The following is a 17,374-nucleotide window of genomic DNA, read 5'->3' on the forward strand; positions in this document are numbered from 1 at the left end:
AGTGGGTTTGTATTATATCGAACTCATATACCTGCAATGTATCAGTTTTCCACTTCAAAGCCGGACATAACTGTGGGAGTGGGAGAGTTCTGACAGCAGCATACAATCATCTTCTATTTTTCTTCCATCTATACTATATCTCCCCAATGCCCACCACTATATTTATATAGGAATTTCTGACAATAATTGTAATTTAAAATGTTTTTCCTCAACATTGTATGTGATACAAATCTAATCTATGCAAAGTGAGGTCTCAAGTTGAACCAAGGTACTGAGAATACAAATACAGTATTTGTCTGTTTGATTTAAATTTGCCAGTTTCAATAAGGAACATTCCATAAAGGTGATTATTGAGTTATTTGTATCTTTTTTTGTTGCTATGTTGTCCACAATCTAATGTTTTAGCTGAAGGACAGTAACTTTCTTCCACAGTTTTGTCAGTCACAGTTAATTGACAATGAAATTAGTAATCAATGCAAACTTTTAAGGAAGCACTTGTTGACATTCCCCTCCTAACAGATCTATAGCCCTGTATTCTAAAGGCATGCACTATATTACCTGGATATGCTGTAAAAGCAGCTAAAAAAAGCTTTCGTCAGGCCTATTGAACAGCTAGTGTAAATGTCTTACTCTTAGATTCTTTCCCACTCAATAGTTTTCAGCTTGATTCTTACCCACTAATAAATGTGGGTAGGCATGTTCCTTATTCCAAATGTTTCTGTACATTGTTTCTGCAGCCATTGTTTTCTAAGGAGCATATAGAGACAGATGTATTGCCACTAGATATTTGGCCACTAGAAACAGTCTGTGAGAGGCATTGGCTTATCTGGTTTTTCTCACCATCATGTTGTTTATTAAGGTTGAAGTCATGGTTGAATTCCACATCCAGAGGGAACGCAACAGATATTTTACATACATTTTGATACTTCGATCATTCTTTACCAATGGATGAATCGTCCACCTACCTGACAGACAATCTACTCATGTTACATTACAAGGTTTACTTTTTCTTAACTTGAATTCCAGTGCGGCTAATTAGCTGAATAATGCTAGCTAATTATAGCTAATTGGTTAAAGAGGCCTTTTTGAATCGAGGGTAGCACTTACCCCCAAAGGGATGTATTGTTTAATCAACATTTCATATTGCATTAAGTTTTACTGGTTGTATACATATGAGGATTACAACATTACAAGAGGACGCTCGTATAAAAGAGTATGGAATATAAATACAACACTTCATTATAAAACAATCAACCAATCTGCATAATATAAAGTAGTACAAAAGTGGCAGTGGTTCAGACTGTGGATTCAGATTTACTGTACATTCCACAGTTTTCAGAGCTATTTGATAGTGCTTATGATTGTTTTTGGTGTCTTTCCTACACTTATGTTGTTGATGTTTTCATTTTTTTTATGGTACAGTCAGCCTACTCTTTACCAGTGTTCTTTTTCTACATGTGAAGGTGTTTTTGTATTAGTATAATTGTATATGTTTGTAAGCTGCGCTTATATGAATTATTTTGCTACTTCTTTTTACTCTGTTTGTGTCAATGAACTGGCTTTCATGTTACATGTGATTGTTTGCGTCAGGCTCTCTTCAGCCACAGTATGATTATGTACTTTGTAAAGTTGTCCTTGGCTTGTCATTTCCCTTTTTTCTATCGATGTTATTGTTTGTTTAACACTTAACTGCATGAAGCAGAGTGAAACTTATCTGGCATTAATAGCTACACAGGAAATATATAGCCTACTCTCTTTATCTTATTGACTTTCCCAATTGCTATCATTCTGTCCATAGGAAATATCAAATATCAAAACTTCAAAGGATTATACAGGATGTGCATTATTGTGTTACCACTGTTATTAAGTACATGTAACTAAAACCATATGAGTTTGTGTGATTATAAAGTGCCAATTTAAGCAAGCGGAAAACACATATCTTTTTATATCTGACTGACTGGCCTCTGCCTGCTTTCACAGGCTACAGTACATATCTGTAAGCAGGGCTTCAAAACGCTGCAGAAACATTATCAGCGATACGGTATATTTGTAACTCATCATTCTGTTTTGTTTGTTTGTCTGATCTGATTTTCAGTCAGTTTATTGTTGTTGAATTTGTGTTTGTTCATTTACTTATTTGAAATAAAAGCGATACATGTAGCTATATGGAAATGATCACCTCTCTCACATTAGTCTGTGAACCTATCCCTCAGTAAACCTTTTGCGTGCTAAAATATTATCATTACCATCACACAAACATCACACAGCGGCCCTAACATATTGATTTCAGACATATAGCTCCCTTCCCCCATTTGTAGCCTAAAACCATCCATCCCCTTAGCAATAATTGATATTTTACAGTTTCCGGTGACTCCTGGCTGCCTCTCTCCTGGAGATGAAGAGGATACAGAGACTTTTTCACAGTCACAGTCGATCATCAAAGAGGCAGAAGAGCCAGAGGACCCACTGTTGTGCTCCTCCTGAGGGGCACAAGAGCTCCTTTCATAGGAGAAAACAGTGGGAACTCTGTGCTAAGGACCCCAAAGTTAATGCATCACACGCTGCATATTTATACTCTTTTGGGGGAGAGAAAGGGGATATAGCCAGGAGCTGTGAAGGAGTGTATGGATGGATCATGTGGTCGGGTAATTGAATCCAGAAGACCGGGTCATTGACTTGGGCCTGCACTGCTGACATGGTGCTCCACTTCCATGTTTTTTTAACTGCATGTGTGTGCGAGCATGCGTGCGTGTGTGTCTGTGTGTCTTTCTGCGAGTGTGTGTGTATTTCTTTGAGTGTGTGTATGTGTGTGTGTGTGTGTGTGTGTGTAGCATAGACTAAACAAAGCGCCCCCTATGCACAGCTAGACTGCAAACTAGGGCACGGTCAAGACGTGACACAGAGGTCGACTACAGCTTCTGACCACACTGTGAATACAAAGAGACGGTCTGAGCCAATCATATCCCAGACAGACCTAGAGAAAGCAGTTATATTTGTCTTGATTGACACATGGCGTTTCTACATTGTGTTTTTAATGTAAATACCTTTCTAAAATAGACCCTCCCTCCACTAACTACCATATTGAGTTTGTCATACTGACCAGGGCCGGCCCTGGGCATAAGTGACATAGGCAACATCACCAATTTTTTTCCTAGTTGCACAGTGCTCCTAAAATAAAACTATTTAGTTGCATATGCAACCAAATTGGTCGGACTTTAGAGCCCAGTCTCCGCCGTCAAGAGGGGGGCCACTAAAATGTTTTGCCTGTGAGGTGGGGGTTCCCCCAATTAAATCTCGCCTAGGTCCCCCAAAAGATTAGGGCAGGCCCTAATACTAATTCACCACATCCCAAAGAACTCTCGACTACTGTATTCACTGTTTGGCTGTATAACTGACAGAGTGTAATGGTATAGAACTTACTGAATGTTAGAGTGTAATATAACTTATTGAACGTAAGAATGTTATCGAACGTATTGTCAGAGTAGAACTTACTGTCGTGGAACTTGCAGATGGTGGAGGTTCTCAGCCCAGCATTGCAATATCTGTCACACAGTTGCTCTCCCTCAACATGCCATATAAGACAGGAATGAATGAGATGGCATATCTGCATTTAATCAGTGTCTTTTGAGAATGACAGGCGCAATCTAACCTTTAAATACAATTTAAACAATGCCTTTGGCCTGAACACTGAAGTATTCCTGTATACAGATGTTGTGGTTTTGGAGGGTTATGATTCCATCCAAAGTGAAACATTGGTTAGAGAAATATGAAAATATGTGCTCACTTGTTATTTAGATGCTCAAAGCTTCTCATGCAATTTGTAAACCACAGTATTAGAAAAACAACCAAACCATGTAGGATAACTTCCAGGTATGGCAGTCAAACTGTTAGGGAGGAATAGTGTGGGTGGGAAGTGCAATGACAAGTTGACTGACAGTCTAAACAGAAGTTGGATCTTGGCACATATTACGGCAGTGTAGTGTGCCAGGTCTATAGAAACAGCAACTAAAACAACTAGAAGTGCAGTGAGTCAGCCAAGCTAACAGCCCTAGAACCTAGAAGGCCTATTCAGAACCCTGCGTTACGATGGTAACAGGAACAGACTGCATCCACATCTGGTAACCATTTCAGCCCTAGCTGCAAAAAAAAAAAAAGGAAGAAAGAAATGTATGAGTGAGGGAAAAAATACAAATATTTTCTGCAATGCAAAGCAGAAAAGAAAATGGGACAAAAAATATATATATATAAAATATCAATGTTTCTGTGAATAGAATGCATGGAGAAAATGTTTTTATATTCATACGTTATGGATATTAGAGCGAGCCTCACCGGATGACGTGCACTGCTTGTAAGATGACATATTGGACTAAGCAGAGTATTTCAGCATTGAGGGAGAAGTACAGGTTCACTCAAGTCGCCATAAGTTTTCATAGTAAATTCCTGACTTGAAACTATACACATATCATTGAAAGTATCTCATCTACTGTCTGATGTTCACGGCAACATATTGTAACATATTATCTTACAGCAAGAGACATTGTTTAATTGCAGTGCTTTGTCACGTTGAGTGTCATTGTTCAGCATGTGGAGCTGCAGTAGCTATGAAATGACTTTTACTGGAAATAGAGCTGGCGTTTTCCCTCGCCCTAAACCACTCACACACACACACACACACACACACTAACCACAGCACGCTGAGGTCAGTGTTTCACCATAAGGAAATAATGCTGGGATCCCATATGTGTTTATATATTGCCAGTGACATCTACTTGCTCCGTGATTTAACACTGTCATTATAATAGTATAATATAGCCCAAAACTCAAAACTCCCTCACAATGGCACCACACTCAAATGGGATATTCTGACATACTATGCTGGTTGAAGACAACCACATTGCATGCGATCCCAAATAAACATTCGGCAACACTATTATGATATATCTGTCATAGAAATACAAAAAAGGATAATGGGTAAGTAATAAAATAATATTTAAAATAAGTATGTCATGTAATGCAATTATGCTTAACGTGTGGGTTTGAAGTGTCAGCAGATATTGAAACATCTTTTCTGCAAATTATAACTAAATCCAAAGAGTGCTCTACTGAAACAACAAGGCCTTTATAGTGTAGGCTAACAAAGTTGTGACATGCAATGAAACAGTTATCTCAGCGCAATATTAACCTATAATACTAGGGTGGGGTTATACCAAGTATAATTTTGATATTTGATTTGGAATTTTAAGACCCCTTGAAGTATAAAAAAAAATAGTAAAACATTATTTGATTAAGTTTTATTTGGCCTTACTGCTATTAGCCCATACAAACGCATTGAATAACAGATTCACTACATGGAACAACAGATAATCCCCTCATAAAATCTAAAGAAAGTTTGTTCTGAGGTGTCTATCCTATATCTGAGAGATATAAGAAAGATCAGCAAACATTTGTTATTTAATTTTTGTACATGTATTTAACCCCTTAGTTTTGTTACTAAACAGTCTCCATATATGCTTCCATAAATGTTTTCAACTGGTACTGGGGGACCTTCAGATGAGTCTTGTGAGGCCTGTGGGCGTCCTAGAAAAAAACAACTGACATGTACGTGTTCGTGAGAGTCTCACCTGTACAGAGGGGTCATATTAGTGTGTAGCCCAAACTGTACGGACGCTACAGACCGAAGTTGGCAGATCGGCTGTACCGACTTCAGACGAGTCCCAAGACACTTGTGGGAGTCGTAGAGCAAAACGGAGAACACCATCGTATTTGTGAGAGTCTCTTTCCATAGAGGCGACATAATAGCTTGTAGTTCAAACCGTTCGGACGGCACAGATGATTTTGTGAGAAGAGCGATTTTCGGGATGTCTCATGGTCTGACAAACATCGCTCTAGCTCTGTCACCTTTCTCCACAGAGGCGGAAGTGTTACATCGGTGGATGCGGTAGATTGAGACGCATCCGATGCAAAAAAAAATAAAAAATCTCTAGCTTAAACTGACAGATTGTTATTGGTATTTTTCTATTATGCTAATTGCATTTTCGCACGGACATTGACCTTTTTAACATTCAACCACACTGCTTCTGTAGTGAAGACACTTTGTTAGTAAGTATGGTTGTATGATTCATTAGTTATCATCTTGTCTTGTTGTAAACATGGCATAACTGATGAATGGGAATACTTTGGGAGAGAATGAATACATCTACAATCCGTCTCCATCCAGATTGTTTTATGGTGGAAAGAGAGGGGTATGCAAACAGTTGTCTGGGACTTTAAATAGCCTTAACTATTTTTTCCCCCTTTGTCAGCATAATTCTGCTGAGAGTGTATTAAGGAGCTCTGTGTCTAATAGAAAACAGGTCAGTCAAACGCTCTCTCTCTCTCTCCCTTCCCCTCTCACTTTCTCTCTTCCTTTACTCTCTGTCTCTCGCTGTCTCTCTCATTCCCTCTAGCCCTCTCTCTTGCTTTCCATCCTTCCCTCGCTCTTTCCACACCCCCATCCACTATCTATGCAGACGAGGCAGTGTGTCTCCAGGTTTCAGTTTTCACATATTCCAGAGCTTTTTAACTTCCTCTCTAACCTGGAGTAGAGAACCTCACTATGCTCCAGAGATTGGGATGGAAAATGGTCACAAGATTCAGCTCTTTCTGTCCAAAAGCTGGAGAGGGAAATGATTCAGAGCAACAGAGCGTATATTTTTATGCACTGAACCAATGGTCCTACAGTCAATGTAATCAAAAGCATACTGATAAATACACTCAAGCCTCAAGCGGTTGCAGACATTGAGTACATTGTATGAGATGCAGGCATTCTTTTGACTATTTTCGGTGCCAAGAATTACTGAAACGTATGTTGCCACCATGGACTTTCCCCTCTCTGGCTCGCCTCCTGCCTAACTAGATCCGGCTTGCCTTATCGCTGTCTTGCTCTCCCTTTTCCAGCCAAGTCATGGTTATTCACACCCTCTTTATCCTGGCTTAATTTGCTGAGATGATACGGCTCTCAATTCTGCCCACCCAGCTTTCTCCAGGGTTTGATAATGGCCGTCTGACTCTCTAACGCTAAATGGAACACAGGGAGGGCGCGTCACTGCTCTGTGTCTGTGTGTGTCCCAGGCTCACACTGAAGCCATTACCCCCTCCCAGCCACACACACACCGTGGCCATGTGTTTTCCATTAGCAGGCTGAGATTAGAGAGGGGAGCAGCAGTGGTAGTCTGTTTGCCCCGTAGCCTCTCTGATGTGGTCAGCGGCTGGACATCGATCATTGCAAAGCTCCCGCATCCGGCATGATGTCAACTCACGCCGCCTCACTAACTCGCTAGTTATCCTCAAATCTAAGTATGTAAACATTGCCCCCCCCCCCCCCCCCCCCCCCCCCCCCCCCCCAACTCACACCACCACAATAAAGAAAACAACTGTATTCTCCGTTGAAGTTCAGCTTTTATTTAGGTGTGGAGGTCAGTGACTAGTTTCTATGGGGTTGTATGCACATGGCTGAATTGAAAACAAAGATGTAAAGCTGGGATATTATCATTTTTGCATGATGTCCATCGTCTGGTTCGTGCCACATTGCCAAATGCTCAAAATGGATTATCATCATGAATTAGATGTACATGTATTATGTGTCAGCAGAGGGTATAGGCCGTTTTAGCTCTTGGACCTGAGCATAAGTAGAGCCATGAGTTTTCCCTGACCATGTTGCTTGACCAGGAATAACTCTGGGCCCCTAAATGATTGTATATGCAACTCTAGTGTGCAACCCTGTTACCAAGCCTACTGTTACCAACCCCTATTTTACAGGCAGCAGTATTTCCAGCAGACAGAGACAGCCAGGGAGGAAAGCCTTAATTCCCTCTGCAGCCCTGAGGGTCCAGACAGGATCAAACACACAGCCAGACCCCTGTTACTGTTAGTGAAGCTCCCCGCCGCACTGCCACATTAGTGGAGAGAGAGAGTAGAGGAAGTGTATGTCTCTATAACAAGCCCTGACGACTGCTGAATGTGAAGAAACTAAGAGACAGGAGACAGGACAGATAGACACACAGACAGGGACCTGCAGATCTGTTGGGGAAGAGAGAGGGGCTTCCGTTTGGTTCCCCTCATTATGCATATATACGGGATGGCGTGCTGGGAGTCTAGTACACTCACGATGGACATGACAGGAAGGAGGGAAGAGCTTTTTGAGGTGGATGTTTGATCTTGCTCCATGTTCTTTGTGGAAATAGGCCTGTTGCTATACTGTATGTATACAGACCAGATGTCATATAGATCCTACGAGGAGTTGGTTTTCACTAGGGCCCAGAGTTTTTTCTCACCTGGTCATATGGTCTGTAGAAACTCCTACTCCAGGGTTTCTCAAACCTGGTCCTCGGGACCCCAAGGGGTGCACGTTTTGTTTTTTGCCCTAGCACTACACAGCGGACTCAAATAATCAACTAATCATCAAGATTTGATCATTTGAATCAGCTGTGTAGTGTTAGGGCAAAAACCAAGACGTGCACCCTTTGGTGTCCCGAGGACCGAGTTTGGGAAACCCTGTCCTAGTCCGATGTACGATAGGTACGATGGATGATGGAAGAATATACTGGGATGATTTGACAATACCGACAGTGATTTGTTTTTTATAGCAGCATGGAGTGTGAAGTTGTATAGGCTTGACACTGGAGTCTAAGTTTGTGGAATGGGGAACAAGATATGTGGTCCTCTGTAGCTCAGCTGGTAGAGCATGGCGCTTGTAACGCCAGGGTAGTGGGTTCGATCCCCGGGACCACCCATACCTAAAAATGTATGCACACATGACTGTAAGTCGCTTTGGATAAAAGCGTCTGCTAAATGGCATTTAATTTTTTTTATTTAAAATATGAGATGAATGGAGTGTGCCTTTGTGTTCATGAATGTGACGCTTTATGTCAGGTATGACTGAGTTCCTTCCTATTTTTACTGCATTTATTTGCCTGTCTTTTTACAGGAATCAGTTATCACCATGTGACCTATCTCACTACATCACTACACCATCATTTTCCCTCTCGTTGTCAGCAGATGGATGGTTGTAACCTCTCTTTCTGGCATGCTCTCCAACATAGAAGGAGGCCTACACACACATACAGGGAGAATACATATGGTATGCATCCACACATATACAGTACTCACAGAGGCATGCCAAGAATACCCCACCCCCATCTTCTCCCTTCTCTCTCTTTCCTTCTCCTGCTGTTTAAAATGAATTGTAGTTGGATTGTTCTGCTGCTCAATCTTGGCCAGCAAACTTACAGTGTGAGAAACATGGCTGGGTTTATAACACAAATAAAGATAAATTAAAGTAAAACTATAACTATTTTCCGTGTCGGAGGGGGCCTGTTCTGTTCAGTTTGGGCTGTGGATTTACAGCCACAGCCAAGGGGAGGAAACTCTGTTAAACTCTGTTAAAATGAGGACTGCTTTGCCATTTGACACATCATAGCTTGCACACATCGAACTGCTGAACGTTGAGGGTTGAACCTCAAGTTCTAAGCTCTAGCCTGGAAAAGATAGAGAGAGATGGTTTTGCTTTAGCATTCCAATCTAGAAGGGTTTATTTTTCTTGGAAACATAATTGTCTGTGGCTAGAATTTGGAAGTAGGTTACGTTTTACCAGCCAATCTGCTAGGAAATAATAGCCAGTTTTTGTTGCCCTCTAGTGTACATGTCATGCCTCTGTTTCATTGACAGAGGAAAAGCAAAGGTTCTACTATGGAATAGGACAACAGAACACTTGTTTTCTTGTGATGTACTGTATTGTGTCATGGGATTTGACTGCATTTTAAGGGGACCCCTGTAGATCAGTTGGTAGAGCATGGTGCTTGCAACGCCAGGGTTGTGGGTTCGTTTCCCACGGGGGGCCAGTATAAAAAATTTATGCACTCACTAACTGTAAGTCGCTCTGGATAAGAGCGTCTGCTAAATGACTAAAATGTAAAATGATTAAAGGCATGCTTATTCAATGTAACCATTTATTTCCACCTGACATACTGTTGTTCTACTGTAGCTCCATCTGTGGGGAAATAGAGAAATGTTCTAATGTGCCACATTCTAAAGTGTTTTACTATGTTTCAATATTCCCTGCAGCACACAGTTTAGCAGGTATTTTACCATCATACATACAGTGAGGGAAAAAAGTATTTTATCCCCTGCTGATTTTGTACGTTTGCCCACTGACAAAGACATGATCAGTCTGTAATTTTAATGGTAGGTTTATTTGAACAGTGAGAGACAGAATAACAACAAAAAAATCCAGAAAAACGCATGTAAAAAACACTATAAATTGATATGCATTTTAATGAGGGAAATAAGTATTTGACCCCTCTGCAAAACATGACTTAGTACTAGGTGGCAAAACCCTTGTTGGCGATCACAGAGGTCAGACGTTTCTTGTAGTTGGCCACCAGGTTTGCACACATCTCAGGAGGGATTTTGTTCCACTCCTCTTTGCAGATCTTCTCCAAGTCATCAAGGTTTCGAGGCTGACATTTGGCAACTCGAACCTTCAGCTCCCTCCACAGATTTTCTATGGGATTAAGGTCTGGAGACTGGCTAGGCCACTCCAGGACCTTAATGTGCTTCTTCTTGAGCCACTCCTTTGTTGCCTTGGCGGCGAGTTGAGTTGATGCCAAAGAGCTCAATTTTGGTCTCATCTGACCACAATACTTTCACCCAGTTCTCCTCTGAATCATTCAGATGTTCATTGGCAAACTTCAGACGGCCCTGTGTATGTGCTTTCTTGAGCAGGGGGACCTTGCGGGCGCTGCAGGATTCCCAGCTGCCTTGAGATCATTGACAAGATCCTCCCGTGTAGTTCTGGGCTGATACCTCACCGTTCTCATGATCATTGCAACTCCACGAGGTGAGATCTTGCATGGAGCCCCAGGCCGAGGGAGATTGACAGTGCTTTTGTGTTTCTTCCATTTGCGAATAATCGCACCAACTGTTGTCACCTTCTCACCAAGCTGCTTGGCAATGGTCTTGTAGCCCATTCCAGCCTTGTGTAGGTCTACAATCTTGTCCCTGACATCCTGATAAGAGCTCTTTGGTCTTGGCCATGGTGGAGAGTTTGGAATCTGATTGATTGATTGCTTCTGTGGACAGGTGTCTTTTATACAGGTAACAAGTTGAGATTAGGAGCACTCCCTTTAAGAGTGTGCTCCTAATCTCAGCTCATTACCTGTATAAAAGACACCTGGGAGTCAGAAATCTTTCTGATTGAGAGGGGGTCAAATACTTATTTCCCTCATTAAAATGCAAATCAATTTATAACATTTTTGACATGCGTTTTTCTGGAATTTTGTTGTTGTTATTCTGTCTCTCACTGTTCAAATAAACCTACCATTAAAATTATATACTGATCATTTCTTTTTCAGTGGGCAAACGTACAAAATCAGCAGGGGATCAAATACTTTTTTCCCTCACAGGCTTAACAAGTTGAAGTTATTGCACTGCAGTGTGCCATGAGGTCTGTTTTCACTGACATCATGATCTGGGAAAAAGTGATAAGGATGCAGGTGTCCTTAAGGGTTGCTACAGAGACAGAGGATATTTTACAGAGTTAGTCAGGGGTTCCAATCCTGTACATTAACATCTATATTTATATTCAAGCCATTTCAAGTGGAACAAGTACCATTCCCATCTGGTGACTATTCCCCATAATGTCTGTCATTGAGAATAAACCAAAAGAAAACCCAAAAGAAAAATACTCATTTTCCCAATAGACCCTCTCCCCCCTTGGCCCTGCCACCTGGTTCAGTCCAACCTGAGCACGTGTCTATGGTCACCCGAAAGGTAGTTTAAAACTGTGTCAGCTATTGAAGAACTCCATTGAAGACGCAAGAAGCAAGGTTTAGGCTCAAACATGTGGGCCGTTTTGTTGCTCACGCTGGCCTTTTCTGCTACAAGAATGACGGCAGAAAAATATGTCACAGATATTGCCGTTGAAGAGAGACCTGTAATAGCCAAGGGCATACTTAAGGTAAGTCTTAAATGTGAATGATGTGGTGATTAAATGTGTGACATTAATTTACTCATGTACTCTGTGAGAGCTGAACATACCTTCATTAAACGTTCTACATAGTATCAGGACACATATTTATTGTTGATACATGAAGTCTTCACTATCTTTGATCTAACTGAGAAACACATTAGACATGGTGGTTGTGAATGAAAAATACTCATTGTCTGTTTTTCCCTTAGGCTCCAAGTGTGGTTGGATGAGCCATCAAGAAGATGCCTGAGCTCTATACGTTTCTCATGGAGCGATGGGCATTGTAGTATCCTTCTATTGGTTTCTGTGTAGATCTCAAATAGATTTATGAGGCTGGATTATAATTTTATTATGGTTACTATGTAGCTTTCTAATGATTTCTTGGGAGATCAAGTTTGCATTGTATTGTAGTATGTTAGCATTACCTCATATGGTTACATGGTACCTCACGTAATCTTTTTCCAAAATTGACCCAACCAATAAAGCCTTTTATAGTTTCTCATGACCTTCCAGATAAACAAGACAATGTGTGTTAGCGACAACCCAGTTTTATGCCATCATGAATTGGCCTCAAACCACAAGTGGGTCCAACAAAGTTCTTCAAATCCATCATGTGTCACTGTTCAAGTATGTTGAATGATGTTTGATCTCACTTGAAATATATCCAGAAGTAGATTGTTCTTGAATTTGTTGGTGTTCTTGTATCCTACGGGCGGAGAGTGAACCTAGTCCTGGATAAAAAAAATAATGCTTAATGGAGAATCTTCACTGAAATAGATTTTTAGTCCAGGACTAGGAATAATCTGTGCTCAGGAAACTGGCCCTACATGTGTTTTCCTTGAGCCTACTCCGCATTGTCTCCGTGCTGCTCTGCTGTTTGTTGCTACTTGGCTACCTGCCAAACTATTCACGTTTTACTTTTAATAAACGTTTAATCAATCTCTGTGTTCAACAAATTTACCAACTTTTTAGTTTTGTCCTCACTCATCTTTTTTCGTTAAACTTTTTCACCCCGGACGTTTATCCCGAGACAGAAGAGTCATTTTCCTGTGCGTTTTAGCTGCCAACTTTACGTTATTTTCCGTTTTTCCATCGCAACTTTTTTTCCCTTATTCAACTTTTTCACTCCGGACGCTTTATCTGGACATGGCTCATCAACATCTTCAACAGCCGAAGCTAAGTAGTAACATTAACATGATGTCTTTTAATTGCAGTCGCTGTACTCATAATATACAGGAGAATTCTCGCCTTACGGCGAGAATAGCTGTGCTACAAGCCCAGCTTCAGACGCAATCGTTAGGCAAGAGTATTATCAGTGTAGGAAAGGAAGAAACAGCGTCTGTGCCACCAGTAAGTACAGACAGTAACGTTAGTATAACTCCCCCCGCACAGTCCCTGCAGCCGGACAACTTTCTCATGGCTTCTGGAGGGAAATACTGTTGGAATGCTCAACCGGTGTCGCTCATTCAGCCGCACTTGTGAAGGTGGTAAATGACCTTTTAATGGCGTCAGACCGAGGCTCTGCATCTGTCCTCGTGCTACTAGACCTTAGTGCTGCCTTTGACACCATCGATCACCACATTCTTTTGGAGAGACTGGAAACCCAAATTGGTCTACACGGACAAGTTCTGGCCTGGTTTAGATCCTACCTGTCGGAAAGATATCAGTTTGTCTCTGTGAATGGTCTGTCCTCCGACAAATCAACTGTACATTTCGGTGTTCCTCAAGGTTCCGTTTTAGGACCACTATTGTTTTCACTATATATTTTACCTCTTGGGGATGTTATTCGAAAACATAATGTTAACTTTCACTGCTATGCGGATGACACACAGCTGTACATTTCAATGAAGCATGGTGAAGCCCCAAAATTGCCCTCGCTAGAAGCCTGTGTTTCAGACATAAGGAAGTGGATGGCTGAAAACTTTTTACTTTTAAACTCGGACAAAACAGAGATGCTTGTTCTAGGTCCCAAGAAACAAAGAGATCTTCTGTTAAATCTGACAATTCATCTTGATGGTTGTAAAGTCGTCTCAAATAAAACTGTGAAGGACCTAGGCGTTACTCTTGACCCTGATCTCTCTTTTGACGAACATATCAAGACTGTTTCAAGGACAGCTTTTTTCCATCTACGTAACATTGCAAAAATCAGAAATTTTCTGTCCAAAAATGATGCAGAAAAATTAATCCATGCATTTGTTACTTCTAGATTAGACTACTGCAATGCTCTATTTTCCGGCTACCCGGATAAAGCACTAAATAAACTTCAGTTAGTGCTAAATACGGCTGCTAGAATCCTGACTAGAACCAAGAAATTTGATCATATTACTCCAGTGCTAGCTTCCCTACACTGGCTTCCTGTTAAGGCAAGGGCTGATTTCAAGGTTTTACTGTTAACCTATAAAGCGTTACATGGGCTTGCTCCTACCTATCTTTCCGAGTTGGTCCTGCCGTACATACCAATACGTACGCTACGGTCACAAGACGCAGGCCTCCTAATTGTCCCTAGAATTTCTAAGCAAACAGCGGGAGGCAGGGCTTTCTCCTATAGATCTCCATTTTTATGGAACAGTCTGCCTACCCATGTGAGAGACGCAGACTCGGTCTCAACCTTTAAGTCTTTACTGAAGACTTATCTCTTCAGTAGGTCATATGATTGAGTGTAGTCTGGCCCAGGAGTGTGAAGGTGAACGGAAAGGCTGGAGCAACGAACAGCCCTTGCTGTCTCTGCCAGGCCGGTTCCCCTCTCCACTGGGGTTCTCTGCCTCTAACCCTGTTGCAGGGGCTGAGTCACTGGCCTGCTGGTGCTCTTTCATGCCGTCCCTGGGAGGGGTGCGTCACTTGAGTGGGTTGAGTTACTGACGTGATCTTCCTGTCTGGGTTGGCGCCCCCCCCCCCCCTTGGTTTGTGCTGTGGTGGAGACCTCTGTGGGCTATACTCGGCCTTGTCTCAGGATTGTAAGTTGGTGGTTGGGGATATCCCTCTAGTGGTGCGGGGGCTGTGCTTTGGCGGAGTGGGTGGGGTTATATCCTTCCTGTTTGGCCCTGTCCGGGGGTTTCTTCGGATGGGGCCACAGTGTCTCCGGACCGCTCCTGTCTCAGCCTCCAGTATTTATGCTGCAGTAGTTTATGTGTCGGGGGGCTGGGGTTAGTTGGTTATACCTGGAGTACTTCTCCTGTCTTATCCAGTGTCCTGTGTGAATTTAAGTATGCTCTCTCTAATTCTCTCGTTCTCTCTTTCTCTCTGAGAACCTGAGCCCTAGGACCATACGTCAGGACTACCGGGCATGATGACACCCTGCTGCCCCCAGTCCGCCTGGCCTTGCTGCTATTCCAGTTTCAACTGTTCTGCCTGCGGCTACGAAACCCCTACCTGTCCCAGACCTGCTGTTTTCAACTCTAAATGATCGGCTATGAAAAGCCAACTGAGAGACCTGAGCCCTAGGACCATACGTCGGGACTACCGGCCGTGGTGACTCCTTGCTATCCCCAGTCCGCCTGGCCTTGCTGCTATTCCAGTTTAAACTGTTCTGCCTGCGGTTATGGAACCCCTACCTGTCCCAGACCTGCTGTTTTAAACTCTAATGATCGGCTATGAAAAGCCAACTGAGATTTATTCCTGATTATTATTTGACCATGCTTGTCACTTATGAACATTTTTGAACATCTTGGCATGGTTCTGTTATAATCTCCACCCGGCACAGCCAGAAGAGGACTGGCCACCCCTCATAGCCTGGTTCCTCTCTAGGTTTCTTCCTAGGTTTTGCCTTTCTAGGGAGTTTTTCCTAGCCACCGTGCTTCTACACCTGCATTACTAGCTGTTTGGGGTTTTAGGCTGGGTTTCTGTACAGCACTTCGAGATATTAGCTGATGTAAGAAGGGCTATATAAAATAAAATTGATTGAAAATTGAAAATTGAAGTCACAACCTGGAATATGATTCAGGGGAGGAGAAGAATCCACATCTGATCTTCTACAATGATAAGGATGAGGTTGTTCAGGTAAGATATGATACCCATTGAAGGTGTTACATATTGTAGCAAATTCAGGGGGTAGCTCTGGCTGGGACTTGAACCCAGGTTCAGTGACCATCAAGCCAACACGTTAACCATTACGCCAAGAGCTCCGAACCTCTTGACAAAGTCTCTGGGTGTTCAGTTAAGGTTGTTACATTAGCCCCTTCCTTTGGGAGAGCTTGTCCCCACACTTCTCTATACCAAGTACCTTACATGTACATGCCTCTCCAAAGGCCTCATGGGCGTCATCCCACTTCTGACACCAATGTAGTGGATTTGGGGGTAGGCCTGACAGGGCCTCAAACCCAGGTCCAGCGACTGTATAGCCAACACCTTAACTCTTACGCTAAGAAGTCAAAACTTTTTGACTAATGTTGTGTTAAGATCGCTATAATATTGTCTAAAGGTCAGACAAAGATTATCAGCTAAATGATTGGGGAAATAACATCTATTTTATGACCTTGACTCAAGCATGACAAGATTAGAGGGGAATAAATAACTATTGCAAGAAGACATTACACAATAAAAAAATAGGAACATATAGGTGTAATCTAAAACAGTTCAAGAGAAAGAGACATGACAGTGATGTTGTATATCTTACATTATGGTTGCCTGCCTGTACCGAATGCAAGCATTTTGTGTGTGTGTGTGTTGTATCAGACTGTCCCTGTAAAGAAGATGAAGGTGGATGAGATCAGCAGTCTGCTGGACTCACTGGGTTTCTACAAGAGATCTCAGAAGGGAGAGGAGGTGCCTGAGGAGTTTCAGTACTTTCCCCTGCATGCCCCCAGGGATGAGCTGTGAGCACAGTGACATCTCGTGGCCATACTCTGTCACTGCACCCTGTCACACATGACGAGTGGGGCCCCAAGGCCACAACATAGGCCAGGCCCCAGTCTGAGGACTACAGACTCTGTGCAGTTGAGCAAAGCAGAGCGCTACTACACTGTCTCACTGTAATTGAAACATTAATTGAATCATGAATTTGTCAATAAAAGTTTTCACAAGTTACGTAAAATGTGTCTCTTACTGACTTTTTGTGGCTGACTACCATTACGTAGAGGTCCTATTAACTTGCTATGTAATAAACCCTCAAAGATCCAGAATGGGGTGAAAATGGCAGCCAGATTGGCCAGGGAGAAATCCAAACCAGTCTAATTGGGGTGAATGGCAGAATTTACATAATCCGGATTTTACTTATGCAGGAAAATAAAAGTAAGCCATGTGATGTATTAGAAATTGTGTAATAGAATTATTGTCAACAGAAAATATTGTCATATAATTATAAATACAGTTTATATGGGTTGTTGGCCAGTTTTCTGTCTAAATAGCCTCTATAATATATGTAAACAGACC

The 17,374-nt window shown here is 42.1% G+C and overlaps 1 pseudogene across 1 annotated transcript; it reads left to right on the plus strand.

The window, feature by feature from the left end:
- Positions 1 to 11,866: 11,866 nt before the first annotated feature.
- On the plus strand, positions 11,867 to 16,872 carry LOC311141029 (selenoprotein M-like; annotated as a pseudogene). The gene is made up of 4 exons (XR_014615528.1): positions 11,867 to 11,995; positions 12,217 to 12,293; positions 15,925 to 16,003; positions 16,679 to 16,872. The product of XR_014615528.1 is annotated as a selenoprotein M-like (transcript).
- Positions 16,873 to 17,374: the final 502 nt, after the last annotated feature.

This window comes from Coregonus lavaretus (assembly GCF_964263955.1).
Source record: "Coregonus lavaretus genome assembly, chromosome: 14".
In the NCBI taxonomy this organism is placed as follows: domain Eukaryota; kingdom Metazoa; phylum Chordata; class Actinopteri; order Salmoniformes; family Salmonidae; genus Coregonus; species Coregonus lavaretus.